The 18,720-nt window shown below is 42.0% G+C and overlaps 2 pseudogenes across 2 annotated transcripts; both read right to left on the bottom strand.

Annotated features, from left to right (window-relative positions):
- Positions 1-9,634: 9,634 nt before the first annotated feature.
- On the bottom strand, positions 9,635-10,176 carry LOC308248275 (protein SPT2 homolog; annotated as a pseudogene). The gene has a single exon. The product of its transcript is annotated as a protein SPT2 homolog (transcript).
- A 93-nt stretch (positions 10,177-10,269) lies between these two features.
- On the bottom strand, positions 10,270-10,888 carry LOC308248274 (protein SPT2 homolog; annotated as a pseudogene). Its single transcript has one exon. The product of its transcript is annotated as a protein SPT2 homolog (transcript).
- Positions 10,889-18,720: the final 7,832 nt, after the last annotated feature.

Genomic DNA, 18,720 nt, shown 5'->3' with positions numbered 1-18,720 from the left:
TAAGGTATTATATATGTGTCCTTATTTTCCCAGTACCCCCCATTCATGCCCTTACCCCCCTGTTGTCTGTGTCCATTGATTAAGCTTATATGCATGCATATAAGTCCTTTGGTTAATCTCTCCCCCTTACCCCTACCATCCCCTACCTTACCTGAGGTTTGACATTCTGATTGATGTTTCTCTGTCTCTGGATCTGTTTTTGTTCATCAGTTTATGTTGTTATTATATTCCATAAATGAGTGAGATCATGTGATATTTATCTTTCTCTGCCTGGCTTATTTCACTTAGTATAATGCTCTCCAGCTCCATCCAGGTTGTTGCAAATGGTAAGAACTCCTTTTTTACCACAGCATAGTATTGCATTGTGTAGATATACCACAGTTTTTTAATCCGCTCATCTGCTGATGGGCACTTAGGCTGTTTCCAAATCTTAGCTATGGTGAATTGTGCTGCTATGAACATAGGGGTGCATATATCCTTTCTGATTCGTGTTTCTAGTTTACAAAGAGAGAATCTTAGAGGCTGTAAGAGAGAGACAGAAAGTTATGTACCATGGATCTTCCATTAGATTATCAAATGACTTCTCAACAGAAATACATCAGGACAGAAAGGAATGGAAGGAAGTTTACAAAGTGATGCAAAGCAAAGGACTGAATACAAGAATATTACATTCAGCAAGGCTACCATTCAAAATTGAAGGGGAAATAAGGAGCTTCACAGACAAAAAAAAAAAAAGGCTAAGGGAGGTTATCACCACCCAGTTAGCAATGCAAGAAATGCTAAAGGGAATGGTATAAAAATAAAAGATAAAAAGGGAAGGAGGAACACAGGCACAAATAATAAAAATGGCTACAAACAACTACCTATCAATAATAACGTAAAACATAAACGGACTAAATGATCCAATCAAAAGACATTGAGTGGCTGAATGGATAAGAAAACATGACCCATACATTTTCTGTGTACAAGAGACCCACCTTATAACAAGGGACTCACACAGACTGAAAGTGAAGGGATGGGAAAATATCTTCCAGGCAAATGAAAAAAAAAAAAAGCTGGGGTACCAATACTTATGTATCACAAAATATACCTCAAAGTAAATGCCATAACAAATGACAAAGAAGGACACTACATAATACTAAAGGGATCAGTACTACAAGAGGATATAACCCTGATAAACATATATGCACCCAATACAGGAGCACCCAAATACATTAAAAAAAACCTCCTCAAAGATACCAAGGAAGAGATTGACAACAATACAATCATAGTAGGGGACTGTAATACCCCATTGACATCACTGGATAAATCATCTAGACAAAAAATCAGTAAAGAAACAGCAATCCTAAATGACTCACTAGATCAGATAGACTTAATTGACATCTGCAGAACATTTCATCCCAAAGCCAGTAAATACACTTTCTTCTCAAGTGCACAATGGACATATTCAAAGATAGACCACATATTGGGTCACAGGCAAAGTCTCTTCAAATTCAAGAAGATTGAAATTATATCAAGCATCTTCTCAGACCACAATGGCATAATATTAGAAATAAACTACAATAAAAACAATTAAAAAATCAAACACTTGGAAGCTGCATAGCATTCTATTAAACAATGATTGGGTTACCAAAGAGATCAAAGAAGAAATTAAAAACATCCTGGAAACAAATGATAATGAAAACACAACAATCCAAAATCTATGGGACACAATGAAAGCAGTTCTGAGAGGGAAGTTTATAGCTCTACAGGCCTACCTTAAAAAACAAGAAAAAAATGATAATAAGTCATCTAACTCTACAACTTAAAGAATTAGAACAACAAGAAAAGCCAAGAGTGAGCAGAAGGAAGGAGATAATAAAGAGCAGAGCAGAAATAAATGACATAGAGACAAAAAAAAAAAAAACACACAAAAAAACAATACAAAAGATCAATGAAACCAAGAGCTCTTTCTTTGAAAGTATACACAAAATGGATGAACCTCCAGCCAGGCTCATCAAGAAGCAAAGAGAGAGGACCCAAATAAACAAAACCAGAAAAGAAAGAGGTGAAATAACAACAGACCTCATGGAAATACAAAGTATCCTATATAATAAAGAGCTAATATGCAAATGGTCATTACGTGGTCATGCCATCACACTGTCACACCAGGGCCAGGGGCCCTCAGGCCAGGCCAGGGGGCCCTGAGGCCATGCCCCATGCCCCATTGCCAAGGCTAAGGGACTGGAGGCCAGGTCGGGGGACCAGAGGCTGAGCTCGGGGACCTGAGGCCATGCCCCCCAACCAGCGGGGCTGGATAGGGGACCTTAGGCTGTGCCCCTGCCCAGTGCCAGGCTGGGGGACCTGAGGCTGCAACCCCAGCCAATGTGGGGCTTGATGAGGGTGGGGCCATCCAGGTCTGGGTCTCGAGTGATTTCAAAGCACAAGCGGGTGGGTGGGGACTTGACTCTCGGTCTCGTGGCACGCCGCAGATACTGACAGGAGGAAGATTTGAGATTTCCATATACATTTTACTAATTTTCTTTCATCTCTGACACTTCTATTATAGAGAAAGGTCAAGTAGCAATATTAAAATATTTCCTCTACTTAATTCCCTTTCAATGTGCATGAATTTCATGCACCAGGCCACTAGTTGTAAAAAAAAAATTATTATGAACAACTCTATTCCAACAAACTAGACAACCTAGAGGAAACGGACATATTCCTAGAAAAATACAAGATTCCAAAACTCAATCAGGAAGAACCTAAAAATCTCAATAGGCTGATAACTATGGAGGAAATTGAAGCAGTCATCAAAAAGCTTCCCGCAAACAAAAGCCCAGGTCCAAGCGGCTTCACAGGGGAGTTTTACCAAACATTCAAAGAACTAAAACCAATCGTCCTCAGAGTATTCCAAAAAATTAAAGAGGAAGCAACACTTCCAAGCTCATTCTATGAAGCCAACATTACCCTAATACCAAAACCAGATAAAGACACCACAAAGAAAGAGAATTATAGGCCAATATCCCTCATGAATATAGATGCCAAAATCCTCTACAAAATTGTAACAAACCAGATCCAGCATTACATCAGAAAAATTCATATATCATGACCAAGTAGGATTTATCCCAGGGATGCAAGGATGGTACAATATCCACAAATCAATAAACATAATACATCACACAAACAAACTGAGAGATAAAAATCACGTAGTCATATCAATTGATGCAGAAAAAGCTTTTGACAACATCTAACACTCTTTCTTGATAAAAACCCTCAGCAAAGTGGGAATAGAGGGATCATACATCAACATAATAAAAGCCTTCCTTATAAGACAAACCTCAGCCAACAGCATACTCAATCGGCAAAAACTAGAACCATTTCCCCTAAGAACAGGAACAAGACAGGGATGCGCACTGTCACCACTCCTGTTCCACATAGTACCAGAAGTGCTAGTCATAGCAATTAGACAACAAGAAGAAATAAAAGATATCCAAATTGGAAAAGAATACATAAAACTGCAATTATTCACAGGTGACATGATGCTGTACGTAAAAAAAACCCAAACACTCCATAAAAATTATTAGACTTAATAAATGAATTTGGCAATGTAGCAGGATACAAAATTAAGCCAAGAAATCTATGGAATTTTTATACACCAATAGTGAACTTACAGAAAGAGAGGTTTAAAAAATCCCATTTACCATTGCACCAAAAACATTAAGATACCTAGGAATAAACTTAACTGAGGAGGTAAAAGACCTGTACTCAGAAAACTACAGGACACTGAATAAAGAGATAGAGGAAGACATAAACAGGTGGAAGAACATACCATAGAATCAACATCATTAAAATGTCCATACTACCCAAAGCAATCTATAGATTCAATGCACTCACAATTAAAATGCCAATGGCATAGTTCTCAGTCCTAAAACGAACTCTCCAAAAATTCATCTGGGATAAAAAAAAAAAAAGACTCCAAATAGCTGCAGCAATCCTGAGAAAGAAGAACAAAGTAGGAGGGATCTCAATACCAGATATCAAGCTGTATTACAAACTCACTGCTCTCAAAACTCCCTGGTACTGGTACAAGAACATACATATAGATCAATGGAACAGAACAGAGAACCCAGAAATGGACCCAAGCCATTATGTTCAGTTAATATTTGACAAAGGAAGCAAGAGCATACAATGGAGTCAAAACAGTCTTTTCAATAAATGGTTGGGGAAATTGGACAGATAAATGCAATAAAATGAAACTAGAACACCAACTTACATCATACACAAAAATAAACTCAAATTGGATAAAGGACTTAAATGTAAGATAGGAAACCATAAAAATATTAGAGGAATCCACAGGCAGCCATATCTCAGACATATGCCAAAGCAATATCTTCACTGATATAGCCCCTAGGGCAATGGAAACTAAAGAGAAAATAAACAAATGGTACTACATCAAAATAAAAAGCTTCTGCACAACAAACGAAATCATCAAGAAAACAATGAGAAAGCCCACTGCATGGAAGAACATATTTGCCAATGTTATCACCGATAAGAGTTTAATCTCCAACATTTACAGGGAACTCATACAAATTAACCAAAGGAAGACAAACAACCCAATCAAAAAATGAGCAACAGATCTAAATAGATATTTTTCATAGGAGGACAGAAGGAAGGCCAAGAGACATATGAAAACATGCTCAAAGTCACTAATCATCCGAGAGATGCAAATCAAAACGACAATGAGGTACCATCTCACACCTGTCAGAATGGCAATCATCAAAAAGTCAACAAATGACAAGTGTTGGCAGGACGCAGAGAAAAAGGAACCCTCATGCACTGCTGGTGATAATGCAGACTGGTGTAGCCACTGTGGAGAACAGTATGGAGTTTCCTCAAAAAACTAAAAATGGAACTGCCATTTGACCCAGTGATCCCACTTCTAGGACTGTATTCCAGGAAACTAGAAACACCAGTCAGAAAGAATATATGCACCCCTATGTTCATAGCAGAACAATTTACAATAGCTAAGATGTGAAACAGCCTAAGTGCCCATCAGCAGGTAAGTGGATTAAAAAACTGTGGTACATCTACACAATGGAATACTATACTGCTGTAAAAAGGAAGGGACTCCTACCATTTGCAACAGCATGGATGGTCCTGAAGAGAAAGATAAATATCACATTATCTCACTCATTTGTGAAATATAATGAACAACATAAACTGATGAACAAAAATAGATCCAGAGACTTAGAGGCATCGAACAGACCATCTAACCTCAGAGGGAAGGCAGGGGAGGGTGGGAGGGTGAGGTAAGAGATGAACCAAAGGACTTGTATGTGTGCATAACGAATGGACAAAGACAATAGGGAGTGAGGGCATGTGCTGAGGGGGTGGGAGCCGCCAGGGAGAGGCCAATTGGGGAAATGGAGACATATGTAATACTTCAAACAATAAAGAATTTTAAAAAATTAAAAGAAACCTCTGGTAAAGTTCTCTTCTTACACCAGTGTTTTCCAACTAAATCTTTTAGAAAGGAATTGGAGACAATTTTTATTTCTTAACAATGAGCTTAAAATCAGTACATCCAATGCAAAATTTTGGTACTCTTTGAAACTTTATTTATTTATTTATTTATTTATTTATTTATTTATTTATTTTCTCTCGATACGCATGAATTTAGCATTTGTTTTATTGCCATTAATTGCTTAGGAATTTTAAGATAAAAATACAAAGTCATTAACATCAAGAGACACAAGGACACTTTGGATTCCAAAATATCTTTATGATGGGGGAGTAAGGGGAACCTCACGTGTCACTTGCTTAGTTTTTAAACTATTACTCTTTCAATTCTAATCTTTGAATAAAATGTTTTTTCTACAACATAAAATGACTGATAAAAAACAGCACAGTAACATTGTCTATTTTACAATAAATCTGTAAGGAAAATTTGGAAAAGAATATTCTTACACCATATAACATAATTTGTTTTTTTACATGAAATTTTTTTGTTAATTGTCTAATCACCTAAATCAGTGAATAAGAATGCTCAGCTTCCAATCCATGAATATAGAATACAATATAATTTATTCTACATTTTACTTCTAAGTCACAGAGATGACATCCATCCTATCTAATAAAAGAGTGATATGCAAATTGACCGTACCTCCGCTATGCCCACAAGCCACGCCCACCAGCCAATCAGGAGTGAGTATGCAAATTAATGCAACCAAGTTGGCTGCGGCCACAGAGAGAGCAGGAAGCTTGGGTTTCTCCAGCAATGGAGGAAGCCAAGCTTTCCTGCAGACCCTGGCCAGCCCAGGCCTCTGCTTAAGGCTACAAAGTTTCAGTTATAGAAGATAAATAAATCCCAGATACCAGGGCCTCCGCTTGGGTTGCCGGGGGGCGTGCCTGGCCTGCAAACCACCACAGTCCCCTCACCCAGGCTGCCCCATGCCCCAAGAGAACCCCCACCCTGATCCGGGACACCCTTCAGGGCAAACCAGCCGGCCCCCACCCGTGCACCAGGCCTCTATCCTATCTAATAAAAGAGTAATGTGCAAATTGACCATCACTCCAACACACAAGATGGCTATGCCCATGTGGTCAAAGATGATTGCCCCCATGTGGAAACAAGATGGCCGCCACAAGATGGCCAGCAGGGGAGGGCAGTTGGAAGGGACCAGGTCTGCAAGGGAGGGCATTTGGGGGCGATCAAGCCTGCAGGGGAGGGCAGTTAGGGGTGACCAGGCCAGCAGAGGAGGGAAGTTGGGGGTGATGGGGTCAGCAGGGAATGGCAGTTGGGGGGGACCCAGGCCTGCAGGAAAGAGCAGTGAGGGGTGACCATGCCTGCAGGGGAGGGCAGTGAGGGGCAAACAGGCTGGCAGGGGAGCAGTTAGGCATCAATCAGGCTGGCAGGGGAGTGGTTAGGGGGTGATCAGGCTGGCAGGCAGAAGCAGTTAGGGGCAATCAGGAAGGCAGGCAGGCGAGCAGTTGGGAGCCAGCAGTCCTGGATTGTGAGAGGGATGTCCGACTGCGCGTTTAGGCCAGGATCGGGCCTAAACGGGCAGTCGAACATCCCTCAAGGGGTCCCAGATTGGAGAGGGTGCAAGCTGAGCTGAGGGACACACACCCCTGTGCAAGAATTTCGTGCACCGGGCCTCTAGTATAATTATAAAACCTACTCTACATTTTCAAGTTCTCAATCCAAATATATAGACTAGAACAGGTCACTTTATTACTGACAACATTCATGGAAGGGCCAGATTACTCATAAAAAGACAAAATAAGTTTGATTGGGAGCTGGCCATTGCCCTACTCACCCATCAACAGAATTATGGAAGTCAAGAGGCAATATTTTTTCCTTTTTAAAATAGCAAAGGAACAAAAGAAGATTGGCTGTCTGTTGAGTGGGCCCCACATTAGAGTATATAGCTCATCAGGATCAAAGCTGGCACCTGTGAGCAGTTAACTTCCTAAGAGCACTCACTGGGCATTATGTCATCTGTACTACAGCTTTCACCGTGGAAGGTATTTGAAAATACTTTATGCTCAAAATATACACTGAGTGGCCAGATTATTATGATCTCTAAATGCATAATAATCTGGCCACTCAGTGTATATCCTATATTATTAAAAGCTAATATGCAAATTGTCCCCTTGACCAGCAGGCAGGCCAGCCAACCACCCATGTCCCTTCCCCTTGGCCAGGCTGGCCGGACCACACCCATGGACAAATTCATGCACTCACTGGGCCATATATATGAGTGTGTGTGTGTGTGTGTGTGTGTGTGTGTGTGTGTGTACGTATATATATATACTAGAGGCCAAGTGCATGAAATTCTTGCATGGGGGGGTGTGTCCCTCAGCCCAGCCTGCACCCTCTCCAATCTGGGACCCTTCGAGGAATGTCCGACTGCCCGTTTAGGCCCAAACCTAGGATCAGGCCTAAACGGGCAATCGGACATCCCTCTCACAATCCAGGACTGCTGGCTCCCAACTGCTCGCCTGCCTGCCTTCCTGATTGCCCCTAACCACTTCTGCTTGCCAGCCTGATCACCCCCTAACCACTCCCCTGCCAGCCTGATTGATGCCTAACTGCTCCCCTGCCAGCCTGTTTGCCCCTCACTGCCCTCCCCTGCAGGCCTGGTCCCCCGCAACTGCTCTCCCCTCCAGGCCTGGTACCCCCCCAACTGCCATTCCCTGCCGACTCCGTCACCCCCAACTTCCCTCTGCTGGCCTGGTCACCCCTAACTGCCCTCCCCTGCTGGCCATCTTGTGGCGGCCATCTTGTGTCCACATGGGGGCAATCATCTTTGACCACATGTGGGCAGCCATCTTGTGTATTAGAGTGATGGTCAATTTGCATATTATTCTTTTATTAGATAGGATTAGATTGCATAGAGGCCTGGTGCATGGGTGGGGGCTGGCAGGTTTGCCCTGAAGGTTGTCTCGGATCAGGGTGGGGGTTCTCTTGGGCTGTGGGGCAGCCTGGGTGAGGGGACTGTGGTGGTTTGCAGGCTGGCCACGGCCCCTGGTGACCCAAGCAGAGGCCCTGGTATCTGGGATTTATTTATCTTCTATAATTGAAACATTGTAGCCTTGAGTGGAGGCCAAGGCAGGCCAGGGCTGCGGAAACTTGGCTCCCTCCATCGTCAGAGGCAACTCAAGCGTCATGCTCTCTCCAGCTCTGTGGCTGCCGCAATTTTTGTTGGGATTTATTTATCTTCTATAATTGAAACTTTGTAGCCTTGAGCGAATGCCTGGGCCAGCCAGGGCAGGCAGAAAGCTTGGCTTCCTCTGTTTCTGGGGAAACCCAAGCCTCCTGCTCTCTCTGTGGCTGCAGCCATCTTGGTTGGGTTAATTTGCATACTCACTTTTGATTGGCTGTTGGGCATGGCTTGTGGGAATAGCGGAGGTATGGTCAATTTGAATATTACTCTTTTATTTGATAGGATATATATATATATACTGAGTGGCCAGAAAATTATGCGTTCAGAGATCATAATAATCTGGCCTCTCAGTGTATAGTATCCATTCCTTGTCCTCAAGGATCCAAGTATCTATACTAATAAAAACCTAGGTGGCACTCGCATGTGACGTTGACACAGATGGCTGCCACAAGATGGCCAAGTGCACAGAGGAGGCGGGGCCCAGCAGCAACTTCGTGTGGTGAGGCCTGGGGGGTCCCAGCATCTCTTCCATCTCACGCAAAGCAGGCGGGTCCCGGTGGAGAAGGCAGGTTGTGCCCGGGGAGGGCAGTTGGGGGAATCAGGCCAGCTGGGGAGCAGTTAGGTGTCAATCAGGCCGGCAGGGGAGTGGTTAGGGGGTGATCAGGCTGGCAGGCAGAAGTGGTTAGGGGCAATCAGGCAGGCAGTCAGGTAGGCAGGCAAGTGGTTACGAGCCAGCAGTCCTGGATTGTGAGAGGGATGTCCAACTGCCGGCGTAGGCCCGATCCTGTACATCCCCCAAGGGGTCCCAGATTGGAGAGAGTGCAGGCCGGGCTAAGGGACACCTTCCCCCATCCCTGTGCATGAATTTCATGCACTGGGCCACTAGTAAATATAAAATGGTAATGGGCTTCTTCAGTCCAAAGGCAGGACTTCTTTGCAGTAGAGTGTCTCCAGTGTTTCACAAAAGTAAATAAAAGCAGCAGCTAACGTCTTTTCAGCTTCTTGACCTCTCCGCATTTTGTTGCTTCTTCCTCCCATCTCATTTCCTCTAAGTCATCTTGCATACCTGGTCTTAAACTCTTTGCTCCTTCATCTTTGTATTTTTTTTTTCATCATAGCCAAAGAATATGCTTAGATATTTCTTCCTGAGACTCTCCTTCATCTTTGATAAAATCTTCCATTTTGGAGTCATAGTTCTCATCTTCCTCCTTTTCATATTCTCACTGTCTTTTGTAACCACCAGGGAAGGGAAACCCTTGAGAACATTGGGCAGATCTGTAGCCAGCTCCATTCATCTGTCCATTGGTGGGCCAGGTAATGATATTCTTAGAAGATATTGTTTCTGAGACAAAAGTGCATTTGGGCTTATGGGGGGATCTAAGCTACTAACTATTCACCCAGGTCCCAAGCTGCTCACTGGTCTTCTAGGGCCTGAACTGCTGACAGTCTGTCCAGCTGAAACTGTGCCACTTACTGATCGCCCAGAGCCACTGACTGACCGCTTGGGGGGCACTGAGCCACTCATTGGTCATCGGTTATGTGGATTGTGCACAGGCCACCACCCAGAGTCACCAGAACTGACCACTGACTTCCTAGAACCACCTGAGCCACTGATGGGTTATCCAGAGCCACCTGTACTGCTGACTGTCCTTCCAGGAGGATTTAAGTCACTGGCTGGCCTCTTGGTCCCACTTATTGATCGCTCAGGTCCTGAGCTGGAGCTGCCATTCTGGTGCCTGGGCATGGAGCCAGAACTAATCATAGGCTGAAGACTCCCTGTGATGGGCTGCCCAGGAGCTGGGCTGGAGCTGCTGCCAGATGGCCTGACACTTGGACTCTTAGCCTTATGTGGGGAGACCACAGGTCCAGGTCTGGAATGGCTAGGATAGAGAGGAGATTTTTGGCTGTGTGCTCAGTAACAGATTTCTGAGTCCCTTTAGCAGAAGTCTTTGGAACACTTGGTGAAAAGGTGCTCAGTGGGTCTTTCCAGCCCCATTGAAAACGGGCCTGTCATGGTCCTTCTGAAGTGAGGCTTGGGAACAGTTGATAGATCCTACTTTGGTCCTCTCTCCTGGCATGGATTTGGATGAAAACAAACCTAAATGTTTCTTATTATCTGTGTGGGGTCTGGATTTATTCTCAGCATGAGGAAGGGGAGTACCTTTGGAAGAAGGATGCTGGTCCCTGGAAACTCTGCTAGGTATTGTGCCCATACTTTCAGTATGAGAGGGCACCATTTTGGTCAGAGGTAGTCCTGCATCTGCTTCAGGCTTCTTTTTCCTATGTCTTCATTCAAGAAGTTTTCACTCCCTAAGTTCTTGTGCAATCATAGGCCACTATTCTTTTTTTTTTTTCAAACTTTTATTAAGGTATATGTGTACATATTTTACCATTGCCCCCCCCTACTCCCATACATGCCCTCACCCCCCAATGTTTTGCATCCGTTGGATACTCTTATATGCATGCATACAAGTCCTTCAGTTGATCTCTTATTTCCCCCACCTCTCCCTAACCTTACCGCTGTAATTAGACAGTCTGTTTGATGCTTTACTGCCTCTGTAACTATCTTTTGGTTCATCAGTTTATAATGTTTTTCATTATCCCCAAATGAGTGGGATCATGTGGTATTTTTCTTTCATTGACTGGCTTATTTCACTTAGCATAATGTTCTCTAATTCCATCCAGGTGTCTACAAATGGTAGTAATTCCTTCTTTTTTATGGCAGCATAGTATTCCATTGTGTAGATGTACCATAGTTTTCTGATCCAGTCATCTGCTGACGGGCACCTAGGCTGTTTCCAAATCTTACCTATTGTAAATTGTGCTGCTATGAACATAGGGGTGCATATATCCTTTCTGATTGGTGTTTCTGGTTTCTTAGGATATATTCCTAGGAGTGGGATTACTGGGTCAAATGGGAGTTCCATTTTCAGTTTTTTGAGGAAACTCCATACTGTTCTCCACAGTGGCTGCACCAGTCTGCATTCCCACCAGCAGTGCACGAGGGTTCCTTTTTCTCCGCATCCTCGCCAACACTTGTCGTTTGTTGATTTGTTGATGATAGCCATTCTGACAGGTGTGAGATGGTATCGCATTGTTGTTTTGATTTGCATCTCTCGGATAATAAGTGACTTTGAGCATGTTTTCATGTGTCTCTTGGCCTTCCTTCTGTCTTCTTTCAAAAATATTCTATTTAGGTCCTTTGCCCATTTTTTTATTGGATCATTTATCTTCCTTTTATTAAGTTGTATAAGCTGCCTGTAGATGTTGGAAATTAAACCTTTATCAGTGATACCATTTGCAAATATGTTCTCCCATACAGTGGGGTTTCTTGTTGTTTTGTTGATGGTTTCTTTTGCTGTGCAAAAGCTTTTTATTTTGATGTAGTCCCATTTGTTTATTTTCTCCTTGGCTTCCATTGCCCTAGCGGCAGTATCGCTGAAAAAGTTTTTTTGGCATATGTCTGAGATTTGGCTGCCTGTGGATTCCTCTAGTATTTTTATGGTTTCCCGTCTTATATTTAAGTCCTGTATCCATTTTGAGTTTATTTTTGTGTATGGTGTAAGTTGGTGATCTAGTTTCATTTTTTTTGCATGTATCTGTCCAATTTTCCCAACACCATTTATTGAAGAGACTGTCTTGACTCCATTGTATGCTCATGCCTCCTTTGTCAAATATTAAATGCGCATAGTGGTCTGGGTCGATATCTGGATTCTCTATTCTGTTCCATTGATCTATATGTCTGTTCTTGTGCCAGTACCAGGCTGTTTTGAGGACAGTGGTTTTGTAATACAGCTTGAAATCTGGTATTGAGATCCCTCCTACTTTTATTCTTCTTTCTGAGGATTGCTGTGGCTATTCGGGGTCTTTTTTTATTCCAGATGAATTTTTGGAGAGTTCTTTATAGGTCTGTGAAATATGCTGTTGGTATTTTAATGGGGAGTGCATTGAATCTATAGATTGCTTTGTGTAGTATGGACATTTTGATGATGTTGATTCTACCAATCCATGAACATGGTATGTTCTTCCATCTGTTTACATCTTCCTCTATCTCTTTTTTCAGTGTCCTGTACTTTTCCGCATATAGTTCTTTTACCTCCTTGGTCAGGTTTATTCCTAAGTATCTTAATTTTTTTGGTACGATGGAAAATGGGATTGCTTTTTTAGTCTCTCTTTCTGTAAGTTCACTGTTGGTGTATAGAAATGCCATAGATTTCTTGGCATTAATTTTGTATCCTGCTACATTGCCGAATTCATTTATTAAGTCTGTTAGTTTTTTGATGGAGTCTTTTGGGTTTTTTATGTACAATATCAAGTCATCTGCAAATAAGGACAGCTTTACTTCTTCCTTTCCAATTTGGATTCCTTTTATTTCTTCTTCTTGTCTAATTGCAATGGCTAATACTTCCAGTACTATGTCAAACAGGAGTGGTGAGAGTGGGCATCCTTGTCTTGTTCCTGTTCTTAGGGGAAATGGTTTTAGTTTTTGCCCATTGAGTATGATGTTAGCTGTGGGTTTATCATATATAGCTTTTATTATGTTGAGGTATGATCCTTCCATTCCCACCTTGTTGAGAGTTTTTATCAAGAAAGGGTGTTGGATTTTGTCAAATGCTTTTTCTGCATCAATTGATATGACTATGTGATTTTTATCTCTCAATTTGTTTATGTGATGTATCACATTTATTGATTTGTGGATATTGTACCATCCTTGCATTCCTGGGATAAACCCTACTTGGTCATGGTGTATGATCTTTCTGATGTACTGCTGGATCCGATTTGCTAGAATTTTGTTGAGGATTTTGGCATCTACATTCATGAGGGATATTGGCCTGTAATTCTCCTTCATTGTGTTGTCTTTATCTGGTTTTGGTATTAGGGTGATGCTGGCTTCATAGAAGGAGCTTGGAAGTGTTCCTTCCTCTTGAATTTTTTGGAATAGTCTGAGGAGGATAGGTTTTAGTTCTTCCTTGAATGTTTGGTAAAACTCTCCTGTGAAGCCGTCTGGCCCCGGGCTTTTGTTTGCCGGAAGCTCTTTGATGACTGCTTCAATTTCTTCCATAGTTACTGGCATATTGAGCTGTTTAGATTCTTCTTGATTGAGTTTTGGAAGGTTATATTTTTCTAGGAATATGTCAATTTCCTCTAGGTTGTCCAGTTTGTTGGAATAGAGTTGTTCGTAGTATTTTTTAACAATCCTTTGTATTTCGGGGGGATCTGTTGTTATTTCACCTCTTTCATTTCTGATTTTGTTTATTTGGGTCCTCTCTCTTTGCTTCTTGGTGAGCCTGGCTAGAGGTTCATCAATCTTGTTTATCCTTTCAAAGAACCAGCTCTTGGTTTTGTTGATCTTTTGTATTGTTTCTTTGGTCTCTATGTCGTTTATCTCTGCTCTGATCTTTATTATTTCCTTCCTTCTGCTTACACTGGGCTTTTCTTGTTGCTCTTTTTCTAACTCTTTGAGTTGTTGGGTTAGGTAATTTATTACCATTGTTTCTTGTTTTTTGCAGTAGGCTTGTAGAGCTATGAACTTCCCTCTCAAGACTGCTTTCGCTGTGTCCCATAGATTTTGGATTGTAGTGTTTTCATTGTCATTTGTTGCCATGATGTTTTTTATTTCTTCTTTGATCTCTCTGGTAACCCAGTCCTGGTTTAATAGCATGTTGTTTAGCCTCCATGTGTTTGATTTCTTTGGGTTGTTTTTATTGTAGTTGATTTCCAGTTTTATGCCACTGTGGTCTGAGAAGATGCTTGATATGATTTCTATCTTCTTGAATTTGAAGAGACTTTGCCTATGTCCCAACATCTGGTCTATCTTTGAAAATGACCCATGTGCACTTGAGAAGAATGTATATTCTGTGGCTTTGGGGTGAATTGTTCTGAAGATCTATTAATTCCATCTGGTCTAGTGAGTCATTTAGGATTGATGTTTCTTTGCTGATTTTTTGTTTAGAGGATTTGTCCAATGGTGATAGTGGGGTATTAAAGTCTCCTACTATGATTGTATTGCTGTCAATCTCTCCCTTGATATCCTCCAGGAATTTTTTTTATGTATTTGGGTGCTCCTGTATTGGGTGCATATATGTTTACCAGAGTTATTTCTTCTTGTTGAATTGCTCCCTTTAGTATTATGAAGTGGCCTTCCTTATCTCTTGTTATGTCCTTCAGTTTGAGATCTAATTTGTCAGATATAAGTATTGATACCCCAGCTTTTTTTTCAGTTCCATTTGCCTGGAAAACCTTTTTCCATCCCTTCACCCTCAGTCTGTGTGCGTCTTTTTTTCTGAGGTGGGTTTCTTGTAGACAGCAGATATATGGGTCATGTTTTCTTATCCAGTCCATTACCCTATGTCTTTTGATTGGGGCATTTAATCCGTTTACATTTAAAGTTATTATTGATAGGTACTTATTTGTCGCCATTCCTATTCTTTACACCTGTGTTCCTTCTTTGCTTACTATTTCTTTTTTTTTTTTTACAGCAGACCTTGTAGCATTTCTTGCATTGCTGGTTTGGTGGTAATAAATTCCCTTAGTCCTTTTTTGTCTGTGAAGCTCCTGATTTCACCTTCAATTTTGATTGATAGCCTTGCTGGGTACAGTATTCTTGGATCAGACCCTTCCTTTGCATGACTTTGTATATTTCATTCCATTCCCTTCTGGCCTGATGAGTTTCTGTTGAGAAATCAGTTGCTAGTCTGATGGGGGTTCCTTTGTATGTAACTTTCTGTCTCTCTCTGGCCGCTTTTAAGATTCTTACTTTGTCGTTGGTGTTTGCCAATTTAATTATAATGTGCCTTGGCGTCGGTCTTTTGGGGTTCATTTTGCTTGGGACTCTGTGAGCTTCTTGGATTTGTGTGGGTTTTTTCTTCTCTATATCAGGGAAATTTTCTGTCATTATTTCTTCAAAGAGGTTTTCTATTCCTTGCTCAGCTTCCTTTCCTTCTGGAACCCCTATAATGCGGATGTTGTTTTGTTTCGTGTTGTCCCAAAGTTCCCTTAGGCTCTCCTCCTGCCTTTTAATTTTTTTTTCTAAAAGTTGCTCTACTTGGGTATTTTTTCCCATCTTGTCTTCTAGCTCACTGATGTGGTCCTCTGCTTCTTCTAGTCTACTCTTGATGCTTTCTATTGAGTTCTTTACAGCAGCAATGTCATTTTTCATTTCTTCTTGGTTCTTCTTCATTTCCTCTTGGTTCTTGCTCATATTGTTGAATTTGTCTTCCATTCTTTTCAGCCACCTTATGACCATTTCTCTGAATTCTTTTTCTGGAAGGTTGCTTGCCTCCATTTCGGTTTCTTCCTTTTCTGGTGATGCCTACTTTTCTTTCATATGTGGGCTGTGTCTTTGTCTCCCCATGGTCTCTCTTCTCTGGGTGTCTGGTTATGTAGTTCTCTCTCTCCTGAGTTTATTTAAAGGCACAAAATACAGCACTACCAGGTACAACACACAAGGCACTGAACAGAAATGTATTCACGATATTAATAACCTCCAGTAAAGGTGACCACCTGAGAAAGGCAAATTAGGGGATAGGAGAGAAAGAAGAAGAGGAAAAAGAAAGGAAGAAGAAGAAGAAGAAAAAAGGAGTGTCAAAATGAAATTGGGAAAAGGGAAAAAAAGAAGAAAAAAAAAGTACGAGAGACAAGAAAGAGACTAAGAGAGAAAGGGAAACAGACTATATATATTGGTGATAAAACTCCAATAGAACAATCACTTATCCCAGCAAATGACAGCAACAAGTACCTGGGAATTAATACAAACTACAACACCAACTAATATTGAGTGAGGCAAGGGAAAACAGAAGCACTAAACAAACAAAAAAATAAACAAAAGAAGAATAAGCAAAACAATCTCACAAAAAAGCATAAAAATTCTATATAATCTACATTCAAGTGAACAACAACAAAAGGACAGAGAGAAAAACAATTTTTGGATAGTTAAGACAGCGAAGAGAGAGGTGTGTATGGACTTGGAGCAGGGGATTGGAGATTGGATATATAAGTAGGGTGAAATTTTAACGGGAGTAAACAGAAAGAATAGGGAAAATCTAAAGCAGGAAAGGGGTAAGATAAACAGGACACCGAAAAGGGAAAAGTGAGGAAGAGAGTGATGGCATAAAGGTAGAGTAGAGAGAGAGTAAAATGATGCTAAAGGAAAGATAAAAATAGAATGTAGAACATTAATCCCAAAACAAAATGAAGAGAAAATAAAATGACACGTAAAAAAAAAAGATAAAATAGCAGTAGTAATAATACGGATTGAAAATAAAAATGTAATAATTAAAAAGGTAAAATCAAGTGAGGAAAAAAGAAAAAAGTTAGTTTCTTGAGTAAAAGATGCAAAAAATGAAAATAAAAAAATAAAAAATAAAAATAAAATGTGGAGTAGTGAAGGTCATTCACTTCCTCTGTTGTTCTGTTTGGCACGCCTGTTTCTCAGTGCAGACAGTATTGCAGTTCCCTGCGTTCCACTGCTCTTCAGTGATGTAAGCCAGTCCTGATTTTAAGCAGGCGGTGTGTCTTAATTCGTATTCCTTTATTTTTGATTACACAAGAGTCAATTTGTGATTCAGCCCCTGGGTGGCAGTGTTTCTGGACTGACTTCCGGGTTTATCTATGGCCTCTCTAGGGAGTGTTAGAGCCTTCTTTCCCTGTGGCACTCACTACAGGTTTGTGGGGGTGGGCTGCCTCAGAGCTGGCTCTCTGATGGTCACTCCCTGCTCCAGTCCCCAGGTTCCAGAAAAACGACTTTCCCCTGCAGTCTCCCAGGGTGTCCCCAACTGGGTGATCCTATGTATTGGGCTTAGTAATCAGAAGCAAGAATTTCAAGAGGAAAAAGCCCAAGTGTGCGCACTCCGTGGCTGCGCGTAAGTCTAGCACACCCCTGAAATTCTTAGGGTGTCCCTGCACGTCAGATCAAAATGGGTTGCTTTTTAGAGAGCCCTTCTGTTAGCAGCTCTGAGGACCCCCTTCCACATTCACAGATCACGACAGCCCCAACAGCCAAGGATTTTTCTAGGCACAGACTTCCCTGGTCCTCCAGCTCCCGCAAAACGCGGGTTCCTCTCTCGCGCTGGGACCAGAGACCTCACCTTATCCCAGGCGAAATCTGACCTTTTCGTGTGGAGTGTAGAGCTTCTCTGAACCCGTGTGTTTGCGCCAATTGAAGAGCGTTGTTCTGGGGCTCGCAGCTGTTTCGTGGGTGCCGCAGTTGTGGATTCTCAGGCTTCTGATAAGCTCCACTTTCCGGTCCCAGATGGCGGAGACTCTGTGTCCAAGCCCGCAGCTCCGGGACGGGACCTAGCCACAGTGGGAGCTGCCAGGTCAGGGGAACCCCGTCTAGCAGTCTCCCACCTTCTTCTGGAGTTCAGCTGTCCCCCAACTTGCCAACAAACACTCCTAGTGCGACCCTCAGCTGTTCTTTCTTTCTACTCCGGGACAAGGCTCGGAACACGTCTGTCTATTCCGCCGCCATTTTTCCTCTCTCCATAGGCCACTTTTCTGTGTGTTTTTTTTTTTCACTACCTTGATTTACACTGATTCATACTGTTGGAAGCTAGCCATTGTCTTCCCTATCAGAAAAGTGTAAACAAGGAATGCAGAAGGCTCATCAACCTTGAGCTCTGGCAAGGGCCAAAGCTATGCACTGATTCTTTAGTTGAGACAATGGTGGCTCAAGCAATTTCCTGACCAACTAGACTCAAAGATTTCTTTACTAATATTCACTGACCTTTAAGATAGTCTTTCTGTTACCAGAATTGCCTGCCTGACTAAGGACAATATGTGTATCTAAAATTGAATAAAAGGCTGGCAGGGCCTGGGCACCAGTGAAGTCCTTGCCCTTGCATTGGACTCTCTGCCTGGCCCCCCATTATTTCCCAATTATTATTTATTGTCTTGTCTCATCATTTGACCACGGCCATTCTCCAGATCCCAAACCCTGAGCCATGCGGGACGTGGACTCTCACATCTGGCACCTTGAATGATGGATGTCTGGAAAAGAAGATTTGCCTGGAGCACAGAAACTGAGTTTCACCAGCAAGGTGGGGAAAAAGAATTCACCGGGTAGGTGGGG

Source organism: Plecotus auritus (genome assembly GCF_963455305.1).
Source record: "Plecotus auritus genome assembly, chromosome: 5".
NCBI classification, from domain to species: Eukaryota; Metazoa; Chordata; class Mammalia; order Chiroptera; family Vespertilionidae; genus Plecotus; species Plecotus auritus.
This window is presented reverse-complemented; position numbering and strand designations above follow the sequence as displayed.